General features: G+C 43.2%; 1 protein-coding gene across 2 annotated transcripts in view; it reads right to left on the minus strand.

Moving 5' to 3' along the window:
- Window positions 1–19820, minus strand: part of LOC147709243 (transmembrane protein 229b-like) — an 85981-nt gene that overhangs the window by 20074 nt on the left and 46087 nt on the right. Inside the window, exon 2 of one of the 2 annotated variants that reach the window (XM_086927804.1) lies at window positions 9676–9714. The exons of the other annotated variant lie outside the window; for it this stretch is intronic. The gene's annotated coding sequence lies outside the window, so the exon portion shown is untranslated. The remainder of the gene's footprint in view (window positions 1–9675; window positions 9715–19820) is intronic. 2 annotated transcript variants of the gene reach the window in all.

Consider the following 19820-nt stretch of genomic DNA (forward strand, 5'->3'; position numbering starts at 1 on the left):
TAGTTCCTTCGGCACCCTTATCTTTATATGACCAAGGATAACGATTATTCAAAGATAGCCTAAATGGTATCTACCAATATTTTTTTGTCACTCTCTCCCATGGGAGTTAACCATACTACAATAGGAATTATAGCCCATGCAGGTTTATTTTGGTCCAATATGTTGAACCTAATAATTCGGTTCACTATAGCATCCTTATCAATTTAGAATCATTCCAAGACTCAAATTCAACATATCACGTATGACTGCAAATGTTAACCTCTAACCTTAACACAATCAATCAAGGATTCATAAAGCACTGTGTATCACCCATGAGGGGCTCAAGGCTCTGGAATTGCTAACTGCTTCAGGTGATCTGTTCATTCGAACAGTCAGGTCTTGAGTTCTTTCCTGAATTGCCGGAGGGATGGGGTGGTCCTAAGGTGTGGGGTAAGGTTGTTTCAAGCTTTGAACGGCAGTTATGAGAAATCTGTAAATCCGGTATTTGTAAAGCGCAAACTACTCACCCATACGGGTCTCAGGCACTGGGGGCCATCATGGAGATTAAGGGAGCTATTGCCCAGAGTCACATGGTGCTGAGCTGAGCTGCCCCCGGAGACAGGGATTGATCCATGAGCCCTGTTCTCCGGAGTCAGCTGCCCTGGCCACTGAGTAACACCTCTACCGGTGTATTTAGTACAGTATTGATTTATCAACATCCTGAACTGGCATCTCTTCTGGAGCTGAAGCCAGTGTAGCTTCTTAAGGTGGGATGTAAAAAAGTGCCCAAATGAGAAGGAAAAAGATAAGTCTTGCCGCTGAATTTTGTATTGTCTGTAGTCTCTTCAGGAAGCATGCGTTGACTCCTATGTTGAGTGTGTACCCATAGTCCAGCCTGATGGCCACAAGGGCCTGTCTGACGGTCCTTCTGGTGTTGAGTGGGAGCTACCTTAAGATCTTGCAGAGCCTGCCTAGAGTGTGGAAGCATGCGGATGAGACTGTGTTTATCTGTTTCTTCATAGATAGCTTGCTGTCCAAGATGATGCCAAGGTTGTAGGTGTGGTCTGTCGGGCGGAGGATGTGTTGAGTTGAGCAGGCCATCATGCGGTGTTCTATGGTGAAGTGTTGTTACCAAAGATGAGGTCTTTTGTCTTGTCCGTGTTTAGCTTGAGACAGTTATACTTAATTCAGCCAGCAACGTTCATCATACATCTGTGAAAGTTGGCTCTGGTGGTGGAGAGGTCTTCTGACAGCCAGAGAATGAGCTGGGTGTCATCAGCGAAGGAGATGATGGTGAGTCCATGTGATCTGATGGTGTTGACCAGGTAGGGTCAGTCATGTATGTGTTGAAAAGGGAGGGTTTAACTTTACTACTTCAGGTACACCTAAAAAATCGACCATGTAGTGTTTGTTTTATCAGTGACCATAGAGACCAGACAGAGTTATATCCACCATACAGTGCGTTTTACTTGTATTTGAATTCAGAAAGGTAAACATGGTATGGGGCAGCATGAGGGCATTTCTCTTGTTTATCTCCCAATACTTTGTGGTTTTGGTGTCCCTAGTTTTTTGATATTGCATAGGTGGGTTGTTGCCCGCCTCTTAGTGGCACAATGGCGATTTTCTTGCTTATTTCCAAATGCTTTTGTGGATTTGGCAATATTAGACTTGGCATCTTTGGCGTGGTTTCCCCTGACTTTTTGCCTCTTCCTCCTGTATTTCTGATGCTGTGCTGGATTTCGTTTTGCTGGCATAGATGCTTTGGGCACTTTGCCACTGATGATCAGTGTCAAAGTGCAAGTGCTCCCTGTAGAAATTGTTGTAACAATTTGTTTTCCCTGATTGGCCTATTTGATTTACTGGTAAGCCCCTAGTAAAGTGCACTAAGTGTGCCAGGGGCTGTAAATCAAATACTGCTAGTGGGCCTGCAGCAATGATTGTACCACCCACATGAGTAGCCCTGAAAAGCTAACTCAGACCTGCCAGCGCAGTGTCTGTGCGCAGTTTCTGCAAACTTCCATGTCGACCTGGCTACTGAACACACTTGCCAGGCTCTAACCTTCTCTTTTTCTTACATGAATGGCACCCCTACAGTAGGTCCACAGTACCCCCTGGGCAGAGTGCAGTGTATGTGAAAGGTAGGACATGTACTGGTGTGTGTAGCATGTCCTGATAGTGAAATACTGGCAATTTTGTTTTTCACTATTGGAAGGTAATTTTGCCCCATAGGGAAGAATGGGAGTTTATTATTTGTAACATCTTATAAATATAACTTCCTATTGGAGTAAGATAGAGAATTCAAGTTTAGTATGCCTGAACCCAGAATGTTAAAATGCATCTTTTTGTGAGGGTGATTTATGCATTCTGTGTTTGAAAATACCACTTTTAGAAAGGAGGTATTTTCCTGCTTAGCCATCCAGTGTGACTCTGCTAGGATGTGTATAGGCTGTCTGACTGTGGGCTGGAGAGATGCAGTGGATCCAGAGTGTCTGGATGAGTCAAGGCTGGGCTGAATAGACTTGGGCTGCGATTAGAGTAGGGGGAGAAGATTTACTTTCACCTGAATGAGCCTGGCCTGCTTTCAACAATGCTGTCTCCACCTCCTGTCAGGAAGCTGCGCCAGAGAGGGCAGAGCTAGTTTTGACTGAGCACAGGACTTCTCTGCCACAAGAGAACAAAGATAGTTTGGGTTATAAGTATTAGACCTAAAACTTTAGACTACTTGTTATGGAATCAAGAAGAACCTGTGCCAAGGAGTAGAGCTGGAGAACCTGAGGAGAAGTACTGCCCTTGCTGTATGTCTGGGGTCTGCCTTCAGTTGCAGTTTCTGCAAGGAAAGCAAAAGGACTTTGTTGTGTGCTGTGTTCCCTGCTTGAGGAAAGTCTCCAAGGGTTTGAGTAGAGCTTGCCTCATGTTTTGAAGGCTTAGGAACACAAAGACATCATCGCAGCTCCGCTGAACTTCCTTGCTGACCTGCCAAGAATTGCCTGTTGTTATTGTTATTGTTATTTTTGATTTATAACGCGCCCAATCACCTGCAGGTCTCTAGGCGCTCGGAAATCGATGGTACGAACAATAACTTAGCAATACAGAAAAAGCATCCACTAGCCTAGATAGCACTCATGGACCTTCTAAACAGCAGTGTTTTTAGCCCCTTTCTAAAGCGTAGGAGGTTCTCTTCCCTGCGCAGCGACTCAGGTAGTGTATTCCATAGCTGAGGAACTAACACAGAGAAGGCTCTTCCTCCCTTGGTTACAAGTTTGTACCGGGGACAGACCAATAATTGAGAGTCTGAAGATCTAAGAGTTCTCATTGGACTGTACACCACCATGCGGTCTTTGATGTAGGCGGGCGCCAAACCATAGATTGCCTTATGAGCTATACACAGATTTTTAAATTCCACTCGCTCTTTAATAGGGAGCCAGTGAAGGCTCTGTAACCGGGGAGATGCTTTGGATCGTCTTGGCAGCCTAAAGATGAGACGTGCAGCAATGTTCATAACAACCTGTAACCTATTTGTCAGGGTTTTCGGCAGGCCGAGGTAGAGGGCATTTCCGTAATCTATCCTCGAGATCACGGTGGCTGCGACAATAGAGCGCATCATGGATTGGGAGATAACGGGGACTAACTTCCGTAGCTGTCGGATAATGTTGGTGCAGCTACCCACCACGGAAGAGATCTGATTGACCATTGATAGGTCGCAGTCTAGTTTGATCCCCAGGCTCTTTACATTCAGGCTAGGTTTTGGAGCCGGGCCTAACTCCGCGGGCCAATAGAGGTCGCACCATGGTGAGGTGGCAGATGGAATCACCAATACCTCGGTCTTGTCTGGGTTGATTTTTAAAAGATTTTCCGTCATCCATTGGACCGTGTACCTCAAGATGTTCTGGGTTTGGAGTTGTGCGCACTTGTGTTATCGACACTCAGCAACAGCTGCGTGTCGTCCGCATAGGTAAATACTGTACAGCCCATGCACGCCAGAGAAGCAATCAGAGGTTGCAGGTATAGATTAAATAGAAGTGGGGACAGGGCCGAGCCCTGGGGCACCCCACATTCTAGCATCCCCACTTCGGAAGTTTCTTCCCCAAGTTGTATCCTTTGGGTCCTTCCCAAAAGGAAGGATTGCAACCAACTGAGGGCCAGGCCTTTGATACCAAAATCACTCACTCTTTCCAGAAGCAGAGCATGGCTGACGGTATCGAACGCCGCTGAAAGGTCTAACAAAATCAGGGCGCTCGGTTTCTTACCGTCAGCCAGGCCTCTCAATTCATCCAGCACCGAGAGCATCACCAACTCGGTGCTGTGATGCGCTCGGAACCCTGCCTGTCGTTCATGAAGTAGGTGGTGAGACTCCAAGTACATGGACAGGGATTTTAATACATGTTGTTCCAGTATTTTTGAGAGGAATGGTAACTGAGAGATAGGCCTGTAGTTCTTTAGCACTGCGGGGTCTGCTCCTGGTTTCTTCAGCAGAGTGTGCCTGTGTGGGGCCTCTGGAGGTTGTTTTTGCTGCTGGGAGCTGGAAAGCAACACGACAGCAAGAAAATCGACGCATTGCTCTTCTTGCAGCAGTTTTCCGATGCAATGCCTTGGTGCAAGAAGAATCTCCTGCATTCCGCGCCATTTCCAAAACCGATGCAGCACCTGTCACCGCTGCAAGAATTGATGTATCGAGGGATAGCGGCTGAAAAAATTGACGCAGCACCTCTCGATGCCGCCGCATAGTTTGCTGACGCATCCCAGATTTCCATGCATCATTTCAGTGTGGTAAGTTTTCCCCAATGCATCACCAGCGGAACGGAGTTGTCTCAGAATTGACTCATTGCTTCCCCCTACAGAACAGACCCAGTGCACCGCTTCCCTGTGCCCAGTGGAACTGTCGCATCGCATCCACGAACGTCTCAGGAAACAACGCATCTTTGTTTTTCAACACTTCCCATCGCTGCAGCTGTGTCGGCTTGGTGATTATTGCAACGACAGGTGCTTTGCAAGAAATCATGCACCAAAACATTTTTCTATGGACTCAGTTGATAAACCTTTTGAAAGTAAATTTTCTTACAATTGTATGTTGGATTTTTGTCATTTTGGTCTTGTTGAGTTTAGGTAAACATACTTTATTTTTTTTAACTAGTGTGGTGTTCAATTGTGGTGTTATCACTGTATTACTGTGTGTTTTGAGTACAAATACTTAACACATTGCCTTTGGCATAAGCCTGTCTGGTCATGGCAAGCTACCAAGGGGGTGAGCAGGGATTATCTAAAGTGTGTATCCCCCTCACCCTATTTAGACAAAGGTACATACCTCTGCCAACTAGAGACCCCGATTTTTAACAGGCGTTCCCTAGTTATGTGATATACATTTGATGGCGGGCCTCCCACCACTTAGTAATATGACAGCATTTGCTTCCCTTTGCAACTTCTCATGCACTTTTTGTGTTATGTGTTATGTTTTGTGTGGGGTTGTGCTTCCCACCTCTCAATCACAGGAACACAATTTGTTTTTCCTTATCTTATCCGCTTGCAATTTTTTTATATATCAATAATGATTTAAAGTTAGAGGTAATGAAGTACTTTGAGCAAGAATTACTTGCTACACCCCCCTCTGAGGGACCCCGCAAGTCGGACCTTTTGTCTAACATCGTATGCCTTCTCTTTTCTTGTCTTGCCCAGATTGAAGATTCTACCTTATACTGTTGAGGGGTAGGCATTAAGCTTGAATTCCTTAAACTCAATATGTATTTGATAAAAATATTCTTTCTGTAACTTTCCCTCTGCCTTACCATTGGCTCACTGGGAATATCGGGCCTCACTATTGACTCCTTGGTGATTTTTAATTTCTGGTGCCTATGTCTCACAACTACCATATAGTCTCTACAAAACTTATGAGTTGCAATAAAAATAAACCACTTTGCATGCAGATGTACTATTATGTAATAAGTTTAACAAAATGCATATATTAAAGGTGAATATTACTAAGGATGTATCATGTAACTTGGTACTTACCTGTTCATAATTTGATATGAATAACATTAATGATCTTTCTCCTCAAGATGTCTAATTTTAAATATTTTTGATGTTCTCTTTTTCTCATAAACTGTCTTTCTGAAACAGCTGTTTGTTGTGTGTTTAATTTTGTGGTGTTGGCTTCATTTTTGGCACGACATGAATTTTTATTGTTATAATAAATGTTTATGTATTGTTGTGTATTATATGTATTGTTACAATGCTATGGATTATACTAGCCTTGAAAAAGCCTGAGGCTTGCCTACCTCAAGGGGCGAAACACGTGTTGGCTGTCAATGTAACATTATGCATTAACCTTGATGATTCAAATAAATTATCGTATCTAACAGCAGGACGTTAAAGTTCAATGTATAATTTGGACTAAAAAATCATTATACAAATGCACAATCTTTTTTTTAACTATTCTTATAGTGGGTGTTAGGGGTTAATCCACCCAATAGGTTAACCCATCTGGCATTCATAAATTGGACAGTGCCTGACATATGCAAATTCCAAAAGGATGCCTCATTGAGTTGAGGTCTCCCTGCTAAGAACATTCAGTGCGTGCTCTTTCCTAGAGTTTATGAACTGGATTCTTGCAAGGCAGGCTTACTCATCCATTCTTAAGAGGTTGGTAAATCGAGCACTATAGATTGGGTAATAGTAAAATGTACATACTTTAGAAGTTAGAGAAGAGGCCAATGTAGGGCTGGGCTATATATAAAACAAGTTATTGAGTTACTACTTCCCTTCATTGCTCAACCTCCCTCTTGAGACGTGGTATTGCACATTGGTAAATTTGTCCTAATCCTATTGGTTTGGCAGAAAAAGGGTGTGCTTTTCTATCTTGTTAGCTGACTTCAGCCATTGAAGGACTTCAATCAAAGTTACAACATGCTGCCCTTTTATAAAGAGCACATCCACAAACAAGGTAGTTCCTTCCAGTGCCGCCCGTATCATGGTAATAAGTACTTTTTTTAATCCAGAAAAACACCTTGGACATGGAACAGTTTTTTTGTTGTTGTGTAGATTTGATGAGGGCCTGTCCGGTTCCTGAATAATAAAGTTTTGCAAAAACCATGGCAAAAAAAACAAGAATACCTGTTGTAAACTGCAAGGTACCTGTTGTAAACTCCAAGGTGATGAAAAATGATATTGACGGTTGTTGCTAACACGAGTAACCCATCAACAAATTGTTGCATCATAGAAAATGTATTGGTGAATAAGGACAGGTTTAGTCCATATGTTGTAAACGCAAATAAACTTTTAAGAAATTGCTGTACTATAGAAAATGCATCAATCTAGTCTGTTTAGGTCAACTTAGATGCACAACAAGATAGATAGGAATGAGAACACATATTTAGATGGGATACCATGTTCACTTCTTGGGCATAGGTCTTCCAGTACTTATTTTTTCCCACCTGGTATTAGATTATTATTGTGGAATGTAGCTGGTCTAGGCTCAAAATTGATTGAACCTGATTGGGAGTCATATATAGACGAACAGGATATTAGTATGCTTCAAGAAACTTTGGCCACAGAAAAAGTTTTTATTGATGGGTTTACCACATTTAGAGTAGAGCAAAAACCCGCAGAGCGATTTGGGAGAGCAATTGGGGGTCTCATGATTTCAATTAGGAATGAATATATTAGCTCATTCAAATTAATGAACATAGATTGCGATGATTTAATGGAGATTATTGTGACTTTTACAATAAGACTCTTTTTGGCCCTTTTAAATATTTATGTTAGAACCTTAAGGACATCCGATAAATCACCCACACTATTCCTTTTGGAAGACGTTTTAGACAACGTACAGATAAATAAAACAATTATAGTGGCAGGGTATTTTAATACTTCTTATGAGCCTTCAATTTATTTAAGGAAGATTTCAGGTGACGAAGATGAAACTTGGGGTATCTAATCACTGGCAGGACAACCAAGGAAAAATCTCTCTAGTATTGCACTAAAATTAGCCTCTCTAACAGTCAGTAGGGGACTTAGGGCATGCAATGGGTGTACCGTCTCTACTCCCAATAGAGCACCAACTTTTCAGAGAGGAGAGTGCATTTGTATTATAGATTACATCTTTATTGATGTAAGATTATAGTGTCTTCTGACCCACATGAAAGTGGTAACACGATCTGATAAGGACCATATCTCCTTGGAAGTAACATTTATGGGAGAATCTTTGAGGCAAGACAATAATATTTGCACAACTATAGTACCAGCCCCTCTCGTAACCAATAATTCCTGCTATGTGATTTAGCCAAATATTATGATTAATCTGAAACTATATTCGCAGCTTTACACTCTTTATATTAAATACTTGGCAGAATATGTGGGAGTTAACGAAATAGAAATTCTTATTTTAAACATACATAACTGGCTGTTTGGAGAGTTACAAAAGGATTTTTATAAGGATGTATTTCATGCAGAATCCAACTCTCCTAAGGAGTCAAAGTGGTTTGATCAAGTATGTAAAGCAACTAAGATCTCGCTAAGTCTGGCTATCTTAGATGATGATCGGACCTAAATTAGCAAAGCAAGACGCACTTATAAGTCACTTTTGAACAAGGCAAAAAGGTTGGGTCGAAAAACTTTGGCAAGATCTGTTAACTTGTAGTTAAACAATGATTCAAGATTATTCTGGTGTCTAGTGGCTCAAAACAAGTCTGATAAAGTTAAATCTCATCATTATTACATCTCGGAGTAGTAGCAGCCTAGACATCTCTGCCATACCAGATATTACAACGTTGGCAGTAGTGACTGCCGCTGTTGTTTTTAGCCTTGATGATACTAATAGAGCCATTGATTCCCCAAACATCTGTTAAGGCTCCATGCCCGGATAGCTATATAAAACAGAGCCCAAGATTTGGACAACATATTTAATCTTATTATCAAATGCAGTAGCTTGTGGGAGTAAAGTGCCAGATTCCTGTCGCGATGCAGAAATCATAAACATTTTTGTAATGAGGTTGATGCAAGTGATCCCTCACATTATAGGCCCATCAGCATTAATGATAATACTCCAAAGATTTTTGCAAACCACATTTTAGAGAAACTTCATGATTGGGCTGATACAAACAAAATTCTGTCTGTCCCCACTTCAGGCAGGGTTTAGAGCAAAAGTTAGTACAATTAACCAGATTTTAAGATTTTCAATTTCATAATGGAAATATGTTTTAATACACAATCAAAAGATTTATGTGGCTTTTCTTGATTTAGGAGCCGCGTTTAATCTTATCCCACGTTCAAAGTTATGGCAAGTTTTGATAAATATGGGGGCCCTATGAGAAAAACTATACTCAAGTTTGTTATGGTCCAAATGGAGAATTGACCGATTACAAGCCCATTGAGTGAGGTGTGCCCCAGGACTGTGTTCTCGTGCCAATGCTGTTCTCTTTATATATGAATGACGTTGTAGAGGCTCTGGAACAATGTAGAAATGATTCCCCATCTGAACAACAGAAAGATACCAATTCTTCTTTTTGCTATGGAGCTCCAAATTTTAATTGATAAATGTTAAAGTTTTTGCAATTCTAGGGGCCTGGAACTAAACGTGTATAAAGCTAAATATATGGTACTTAGAAAGGGCGTGAGGGATAATTTTATTGTTCATGTTAGTAGCAAGATTTTACAAAGAGTAAGTAACTTCACGTCAGATTACTACTTGAATTGTCTTTGACTTACCGAGATGCCTTCTATGCATTCGTTGTGCTGCTTCTCGTTCTAAATAAACATAGAGCATTTATTTATTTTACTCGCCACCAAAAAGCATATCACAATGTTTGTGGTTTCACTCTACACTCATGATACAGATAGATGACTTTGAGCTAAAGTTGCATATTTGGAGATATTCTGTCATTCAGTTCAATGTGTGAATTATGCTAATTCCCATAAATGGCACAGTTCCCTAATTTCGAAGATTCTAGGAAATGCTAATATAACATATTTGCAAATTGCCATCTGTGCAAGTTAGAGGCAGGCCAATGCATGCACGTCTCCAAAAAGCTGTAAACAAACCAAAAATGTTATTTAGTAGCAACAGAAGAATACTATAAAACTCGAAACGCGGAAAAACTGCAAATATGGAGTTGAACAGTTGTCACCAAAATGTAAGTGACGTGTGCTACCATTAGATGTGTAATAGCTGGTTTCTTCAAATAACAGTGCGTGTTTTTGATGGAGTAATTGGTCGAAGTCAGTTGTAACTCTCTCTTAACACAATTGTGCCTGCAGGTCGCAGCTTAATTATTAGTTGAGAACATTTCAACTCCTGTGTTCAGCTCAGTAGTATTTATACAAAGGTAGCCTTCATCGGTTCACACAAAAAGTCCCCAGGATCCAGATTCATGTTTAGAAAGTGTATTTCCCCACGCAGTTGTCATTCAGATCACGTTCAGTGCCAAAGAAAAGTCCTGCTGAAACAAATGCGAATCGTTAAATATAACCTTGTACACCCCTGCCAAAATCAGTAGTAAGGGTACCTATAATTGCAATTTCAGCAAATTTAATGATTGAAAATTGTTTGTAGTAGGATTTTCACAGACACCTATCTGTTTGGAAGGTTTTGTTTTTTTTATGTATATTTTTTGTAAACGGAGGGCCGTGTGTTTTTTAAATGTTAGTGCTCGGTTGCCTCTCGGCTTCAGTCCTACAGAAATGCACAAATCCGTTTAACTTTACATATAATAGCAGGAGCCCCAGTGGGCAGTGGCCTTCTTTATAGAAAGCTTGATATAGGTTGTCATCTTTATAAAAACAAAGGTGCAAAGGGGAGCATGTCTATAGAGACTGCGTAAGTTAGAACCCAAATTACATCTAAAAACTTGCAAATACATTTGGCCAGATAGGTACCTTGGTGAAACGATAGTCCCTCATTTTATGAGGATAAAAGTTGGAGGGTGACCCTTCACGGTTCGAGGCCCCAAATCAGGGGCGGCTCCTCTGCTAAGACGGAGTATGTACTTTCTTGTTATTGTGGGGGGCCTGGCCATGTGGCGGCGGACATTTTGTGGGACCAGCCACTGTACATTTGACATAGGCCTCCAAGCTTGTGGCCTTCTCTGCCAGTAGGCCCAGAGGTACTACTCATCATCAGTCACCATGGGTGCATGAAAGTTAAACAACTGTTTTTGTGTTGTCTGTTGAATTTTAACATCATGTAAGGCATGGATGGCTTTGGATTGAATTGCAAAATGTGGTTTTTGGTGTGCAATTTCAGTTTTTGTATGTGTGTTAAATAAATAGGGCTTTTCAGCCAGTAGGTAACCCTAGGAGTTCAGCTCTGCACAGCGCAACAACGCGGACTTACAGTTTTTATCTTCTTTGCTCGCTCATTCTGCATGTTCGCGCACACGATGATGACTTTTTGTACAGTTTGCGATGCTGAACACGCCGAATTTGCAATCAGGTGAACAATATCTCTCGAGCTGCATAAAACCTTCTCGAAAATGATGATTTTGTTCATTTTGCTAAAAAAAACTCCTCGGGTTGTCATTTGGTTGTAGTTTTTGGAGCATGGAGTCATTTTTTTTTTTTTTTAAAAGAGGAAGGAAGTTCTCCAGAGACTCTAACTTCCTGTTCCTGTCCTTTGTATGTACTTTCCTGACATTGTGCATGGGCTGACCATGTGGTTGGCGGCCATTTTGGGAAGCCAAGCATTGGGCTTTTGCCATAGGTCTGCATTGTCTGTCTTCTCTTTCTTTTCATGTTGTTGTGAGTGGCCAGGGCATGTGGTGGTGGCCATTTTGTGGGACCATCCACTGTGCTTTTGCCATAGTCCTGCATTGTCTGTCTTCTCTTTCTTTTCATGTAGTTGTGGGTGGCCAGGCCATGTGGTCGCGGCCATTTTGTGGGACCATCCACTGTGCTTTTGCCATAGGCTTCCAAACTTGTGGCCTAGTCTGCCTGTAGGCCCGGACTCCCAGAAGTACTCATCAGGAGTGCTTGAAGCAAATGTTTCTATGTTGTGTGTTGGATTTTAAACATCATTTAGGGCATGGATTGAATTTCATAATGTGGTTTTTGGGGTGTAGTTAACTTTTTGGGTGTGCGATAAATAAAAGCCTTTGTTGCATGTGTATGTGTTGTTGTGTAACTTTCCAACCTTTTAGCCATGCGGATTTTCTTTTTTTGCATTAAAGCTGTGTTGTATAACAGACATCCTTTGCCTGGCCATATACATATAGTGATATAGGCCTGTTTGAGTTCATCGTTTTCTGGACCTTGCCCTTGTGTCTGTGATGAGTGACCATGTGGCTGGGGGCCATTTTGTGGTGGTAGTTTTAGTAGTATGCTGTTTTTGCCACATAGGCCTGCGTGTCTTTCCATTGTTCCTCTTGGCTTACTGCTTCCATCACCATTGCCAGCTGCGGGTCCCAGAGGCTGCATCCATCCCACATGATGCACATATTAAGGCCAAACAGGTTCCACTACTTTTGTATTTTTGTACGTTGCTATTCTTACTCTTCCTGATTTTACACAGTACACTAGTAGTAATCAAAATTAAAGCACAACAAATTCCATGTTTGACTGATGTTCTTCTGTCTTTTTTGCTTTTAGGTGCAGAAAAGACTGAGGAGGAGGTGTCTGTTAATATCGCCCATTGTACTGCCAGACAGACGTCCTGCTGTTGTATGTGACGTGTGTTGTGACCTGACCAGACATCTCTGCAACTTGTGCAACTGAGTGCTGCTGACATCTGAAGAAGATGGGCCCAAAGAAAGCAGGTACCAGGTCCTCCAAGACCAAGAAAGTTGCTGAGAAGAAGGGACAGAAGAAGGAAGTGACACTTACGTCTGGTGGTCCCCCCTACACCTTGTTTGGGCAACCAAAAAAAATTACGCCTGCAGCAGAGGTGTCCGGAGGGCAAGATGGAACAGAACCTCTGCATCAGTGGGCCTAACCCACCAACCCAGGCCCAAGCAGATGAGTGTAGAAGAGGTAGCCAACCTAATTGTGCAAACCAGTGATGCTGAGCCTGACCTATCTCAAAGTAGTACACAATCAACGCAGGAGGGAACAGATAAGTGGTGAACAACAACAGCTACAACCACTGCCCGCAATAGTAGTATTGTTCCTCCCGGAGTAGGGGCAGTTCAGGAAATTGAGCCTCATGCAAGGAAGAAGTAGAGGAAGTCACTCATTCAGGAGATCCATTGTCTTCCAAATCCCGAGCAAGGAAAAGGAGGGTTAGTCCATCGAGTTCTTCACCAAGCATTCCTTCTGATGATCCTGATCTCACTTCGGAGCCACAACTAAGAGCATGAGAGGGAGACACATCCCAAGACCAGGCTAGGGAAAAGGAAGGTTCCAGAAAGCCTTAGACTTATGGAGGTCGATGTAGAACAGCAGGATAATGATGATGAGCCAGCCATCACGAACATCACTCCCAGCCCCGAAGACATGGAGACCAACATTATTACCCTAACCAGAATGGCTGCGACTAGTAGGGATGTAGCACGCATACCTCCAACACAGGTAACACCTTCATGACCTCCAGCTTCCATATTTACATTAGCAAAGAGCCGGCAGCGTCCTACATCCATCACAAGCACCACCTCAGCAGAAGTAGGTAGTGGTACTGCACAGCCACAGAGTCAAATTTAACACACACCCTCCAGTTCATCCGGCATTGGAAGTGGCACCTCCAGCAGGAGACAAAAGTTAAGCTCCCCAGTATGGGAAATCTTTACGGTTAGCTAAAAGGAGGAGAACATTGCTACATGCTCCATTTGTCATACCTCTGTTACTCGTGGTAAGCTTGGTACAAACTATGGTACCGGAGGCCAAATGACCCATCAGAAAACACACCACGCAATCAACTGGGAGGACCACCTTCATTGCATAAAAACTGGAACCATTGCTGTTGGTGGGGATAAATGAGTAGAAGGTCCACTCAGAAGAAGAGGGATACATTCTCTCTGGTAGTGGTAAACACAGTAGGTCTGTACCCAGAACTGCAGTGGTAACGCCCACATCCTCAGCAACATCTCAGTGGCACAAGGATAAGAGTAAGAGTCAGCCTGAGACACCAAGGAGTACGGCAATGAAAAAAAGTGCGGTGTTGAGCCTAACAGAAAGGAATACCACGCAGCCTACCATTCTTAGCATGTTTACTAGGCCGGAGGGGCAGTACGAATGCAACCATCCAATAGCACGCTTGAACAATGTGAAGCTGGCTAAAATGTTAGCACTGGACCTACTCCCTTTTTAGGTCTTGCTTACGCAGCTCGCATGCGCTGCATAGGAGGAGACCTTTAGCCATCGGTCCCCTTTTTCACCCACAACTTTGCAAGCGTTCCATTGCAACACATGCACGTGCGGAGATTCACTTGTGGGAGTGAAGCCACCATCTGGTAGCAATTATCGCTCCCGCAAGTGAATAGAGCAGGCCCCCTCCCCCCGAGCTGCCGCGCCAGGCGTGCGCGCGCCTCCCCCTGCTGCCGCGCGAGCTTCTTTAGAACGTCACGGCTTGAACTAATAGAACGTTTTTGGTTTTTTGCAGAGTGGACACATCCACATACAGCACTCACACTTGGTGACTGCTTGTTATTGAGTACATTTCAAAGCACAACGGTCCAATCAGAATCATTCATAATTTTTTTTTTTTTTAGCATCGATTTTTCCCTGTGATGCTCGCACTTTCTCTTGTAAGGCGGAGTGATTCAAAATGTCAGTCATAATAGGAAACACAACTTCACTTTGCCAGAGAAAATAGTAATGTAAAGCTGCACAAGCCAACCATTTTTTAAGTAACAAGCCTGCATGCACCTCGCACCTTCAAATCTCCCATTTAGGATCAGCAGTGTGTGCAGGTAATGCAAGCGACCACTAGAGTGTGCTGTAGAGATATATTTTAGCTTTTTCCCCAAGCCCCTGTGACCTTCATTTGAACAGGATCATCCTATTCCCTTGCACGCGAGTGAGGTTCCACGGTGTCTCGGGGCTTCTATGTGTAGGTCTCCCGTACAACTCCGTTTTAGGCGCCTTTTAGTGTGTACTAAGTTGAGAATGCTTTCTGGACGTGTGTTTATGAGAAGGAATACATCCTCGTGTTAAGTGATAGAATGGCGAGCTAAGAAAAGTCCAGAGAATGTAGTGTGAGGAGCCATACACTGCAGGTATGACTGTCTTTTCTTCCCAACTATGGTGCTGCGGGTCCATTGTCCATGTTTGCAATATGGATCATGGCTTCCTTGCTAGGGCTGTGCCAAACAGATTCCTTGTGCTTTTTTGATTATTTATTTAGATGCGCGTTCATAGCGCCCATTCATAGCACTCCATCTCTTAAATTGCGCAAGTGCTAGTTAGATCTTGTTTCACAACGTAGCCTTCAGCGCTTCCTCCCAGCACTAGATAAGCCATACCCATTAGCTCCCCCAGTGGGTAGAGCCCCTTCCACAGCACGGGCTCTGTCATCACTTGTGTGACACGACTCATAGGAGCAGATAACATTCCTGTATCACTTCTGATCGGCCCACACTACCCGCTTCACAATTCCTTGTGTGTGTGTGGGGGGGGCAGATACTTTGTTATATGTGCTGTATAAGTAGATTATTCAAATTCCGTACAAAGACCCCAAGTATCCAGATAAGACAGTGTACTCAACGCACTGTAGAGCAAAATACATTCGGACCTTCACAACCAGCATCGCTGCTGCCAGCTGCCTGGATCACGGCCACACTCAGAATCAGTGTTTCATCATCTTTGTTTGTTTAAATGTGAGTCGAACTGCTTTAGTGCAAAAAGTCACAAGAGTGTGCCATCACCAGGGCCCTTGTGGGTTTCTCAGGGTACTTGTCAGGTGACCTGAGGCACAACACAGTGTTTCATTAACTGGATGTATGATCATGTAAAATTCGCAAACGTAGTGATATCACTTCACATTTGTTGATTTAGATAGGACTCTCACCAGCCTCTAACAGATCAATGCTAGTGTATTGAAATATACACTGTTGTAGTGTTTTGTTACAAGCGACCTTTACACTTTTGACGCTGCTTGGCAGCGATCACAGCTCCAAGGGTGCTTCCCTGCACACAACAGGCTCACTGCTGAACCCTCACCCGTGCCTCCAGCCCGAGGCCTACAAAACCCGCCTGTCCAGTCCCGCAGACCCTGCAGATTTCCATAACAGAGCAGTGTCCAACAGGCTCATACATCTCATCTGCATACATTTGCATATGTGCCGCCCCAGGAGTCCTCCCCTTTAGAAGAGTCTGGATGGCGCCACACATCGCAGGAACTTTAGTTCAGGCTTCCTGTGGAAAGGCTAAACATCCTTTTCTGCTAATATTATATTTCTCATAATGCTACATTACTACAGCTAATAAGGTAGCTCTGTGGGTTCATGCACACTTCAAATGCAGCACATATATCAACCCACTGACTTTTACTGCTACCACTGGGCTTGGGAGAGTTGCAGGGTGACTCAGCGTGTTCAACGCTCACTGCTGAACTATGGGGTAATCTGCAGGGCACTAGCTCGGATCCAAACCAAATAGAGTCAGTCTTTCATCCTTCAGAAGTCAGTCAACCGCATTATCATAAAACAAGTAACAACATCACCTGTTGATGACAGCCTTACAAATGGCAAGTGTGTCATATGAAATTCTTAACCAGTCACAGATGCAAAGCACCCTGGACCGTGCGGTGGGTGAATGCACCTGCGCCATAACTGTGTAGGTCAAAATCCCAGCACTTAAGCACGTGTCTGCAGGTCACATATTTTGTGCCACTTTCCCAGATGAGTACAGTTGTGGCAGTGTGTTTTGTAATGGGGATGTGTGTGTTCTGCGTGACTCAGAGGTGAGTGGCCTTCTGCTTCTAAAGCGTGCCCCGGGAGCCTTGCTGATCCTCGAGTAAAGGTGCTTAGGGAGTGCGTTGGGATTCACGTGCTCTCGCTGTGTAAATGCACTTAGGGTGCACAGCCCAAGGCTAGCAGGTAGTTAGGTTTATTTTCGTCCTGTGTGTTGCAAAGGAAGACAAACGAGTGTCCACTAAAATTACAGTTTTACTGGGTTGCCTATTGCATGGCATTGTACCTCTGTTATCAGACACTGATCAGGTGTCTAGAGTGCAAGGTAACCCTCATTCCAGCAGGCCTGTTTATTAAACACAGTCTACAACAAACCTTAAAAACATTTCCAATACCTCTTGGTAAACACTTATAAAGTACCAAAGGCGAGACCTATTGGCTATGCCAATGCTTGCTCTTTTGTTGAAGGGGTGGGTTTTCTGAAATTTGCGACAACCATCTGCCCAAAATGGAAGGTTCCCAGCCGCTACTATTTAGACAGAGCTGCTGTTCCAGCACTACATCACGACTTGCTGGAATTGCTTGGAAACGCCTTAAAACAGAGTGTTGTTCAGAGTATCCTCCTGACAATAGACATGTGGACCAGTTGCCAAGCCACTGATTACATGTGCATCACTGAACACTGGGTCTCTTTTTCAGGTGTTAGAGAAAAGATATCTGCAGGTGTTGACACTGATGAGATTTTTAATGACACTCGCAAACATACAACTGTAGCCATGTTTGCTATGGAGAAATCACATACTGCTGCAAACATTTTGGATGAGTTTAACAGCAAGGTCTTTGAGTGGCTGTGACCAAGAGGGCTTAACATTGGTTTTGTTGCCACAGACAATGGCGGTAATGTAGTTAAGGCCATGAAAGATGGTGGCTGATTCAGGGTCCCATGTTTGGCACGCTGCATTAACATTGTTGTTCAAGACTTTCTGAAAAATGAAAGCAAAGTCAGCAACTTACTGACCACATGCAGAAGAATATGCACACATTTCAACCATTCTTTTAAAGCCCAGAAGCAGCTGAGGGTCATTCAATGTGAGCATAAAATGCCAGTCAAAGCACTCATCCAGGAGGTGCCAACACGTTGGAACTCAACTTATTACATGCTTGATTGTCTATTTGAGCAGTACATATCACTCAATGCTTATGTCATGAAAAAAGGATTAGGGGATCCTACTGTGAAAGCCATGACTGTTGAGTTGGGACAATGGGACCTCGTTAAATGCCTGGCAGAGATGCTAATTCCTTTTGAGGACTTTACACGTGAAGTCAGCAGGCAGGACTGTACTATGGGCCAAGCTAACCCTTTGTTGTACATGCTAGAGCAATAGCTGAAGGAGGTGTCCGAAACGTACGAAGGTGTGGATGACAAAGCAGACGCATGTTATTTGGCAGATGCCTTAGCCGTTCGCTTATCTGAAAATACAAGAATTCAAAATAACATTGTGTCACATCGACATTACAATACTGCCACAATTTTGGATCCACAGTACAAATTATTTCTGAACAGTAATGAGGTAATTCCTTTTTCAGAAGTGGACGTTGCCAAGTACAAAACTTTGATAGCTGAGGAAGCTACTGATTTAGAAAACGAACAGCTCTTAATTAGAGGCCTGCCACCCCAGGACAGAGCAAGCACTACAGGGCATCCAGAGTCAAGTTCTACTTCAGAGCCTGAGAGCAGTGCGTTTGCCTCCCAGCAGTCACCAACACTACCAATAATAACATCAACAACAGCGCCAACAGGATCATCAGCCACATAAACAAAATGGTAACTGATTGGTTTCTACGGAAAGGGATGGGTAAGTCCATTGCAGAAGCAATGTCAAAAGAGGCCAAGCAAATCAGAGCACCCCTGAACATTGAGCGGATGGTCCAGGTCTATCTGGATGACACAACAGAGGTCTTCATGGAGCAAAGCCCATTGGTGTATTGGTTTGGGAAAAGAAGCCAATGGCCAGTGCTCAGCAGGCTGGCAATAAAGTATCTGGCTTGCCCTGTTGCAAGTGTCTCTTCTGATCGTATTTTCAGTGCTATTGGTGCCATTGTAACTGTGAAATGAACCAGTCTCTCACCCAAAAGCATGAAGAGGTTAACCATAATCAAAATGAAGCAGCACTTCATACCACCGGAGTACAAAATATATGAATCACAGCAGGAAGAGGAGAACGACTTCGAAGACATAAGCAGTGGGTTACATGACCTACTTCTGTCCGAACCACCAGAGTTTGAGGACCAGCTCCTCTTCCCTGACAACTAGGCTTTCAAATTGTTACTTTCTTCCTTCCTTTATTTGTGTGTGTATCTGTCTTTCTGGTTCAAATCAAATCACAAAAAATCCATCACCACTGCCTCCTATTTTTATTTATCTATTGAAGTTGCACGGCTGTACATTTAACTGTCCACTCCACTCTTCAGAGTCCTGCTCCATCTTCCTGACTCACCCTAAATACATTTCCATCAAGCCAGACATTGATGGAGAATAGTACAGTAAATGTTGCCTCTAACAGTCCCTCCATAAGAAGTGAAACGTACGTGACTATAGCTATCTTCTGTTTGGTTTCCGAGCTGAAACGCATCACTGTCCTAAGGCTACCACCTGTGTCCACAGGCATCCACAACTCTTGACTGCCAGATTCTGAGCAGGCATCCAAAAATAAACTCATCACTATCAGAAGGCTGGGCATCTGATCTGACAGCCAAAGAGAAGAGCCAGACAGGTAATGATTAATGAATGATGCCATGCATTGCATTGGATGCTTGCTGACTCTGAGTGAATGTGCATGAAGTTCAACTATATTGGTTAATCTACTAAGTAAAAGTGACTCAAATGACATTCAATGTTTCCTTGTTGTTTAATAAGTTAACCACATTGTACTCCTACTACTGCAGGTGCAGGCCAATATCCGTTGCAATTTTTCAATATGGGATCTGGATGGACTTAATCAGAGTCACTCACTACAGACTGAGTTGGTGTTGGACAATATGTACACGTACCACACCATGATGATGATTGACCAT

The sequence above is a fragment of the Lissotriton vulgaris genome, chromosome 6 (assembly GCF_964263255.1).
Source record: "Lissotriton vulgaris chromosome 6, aLisVul1.2, whole genome shotgun sequence".
Lineage (NCBI taxonomy): Eukaryota > Metazoa > Chordata > Amphibia > Caudata > Salamandridae > Lissotriton > Lissotriton vulgaris.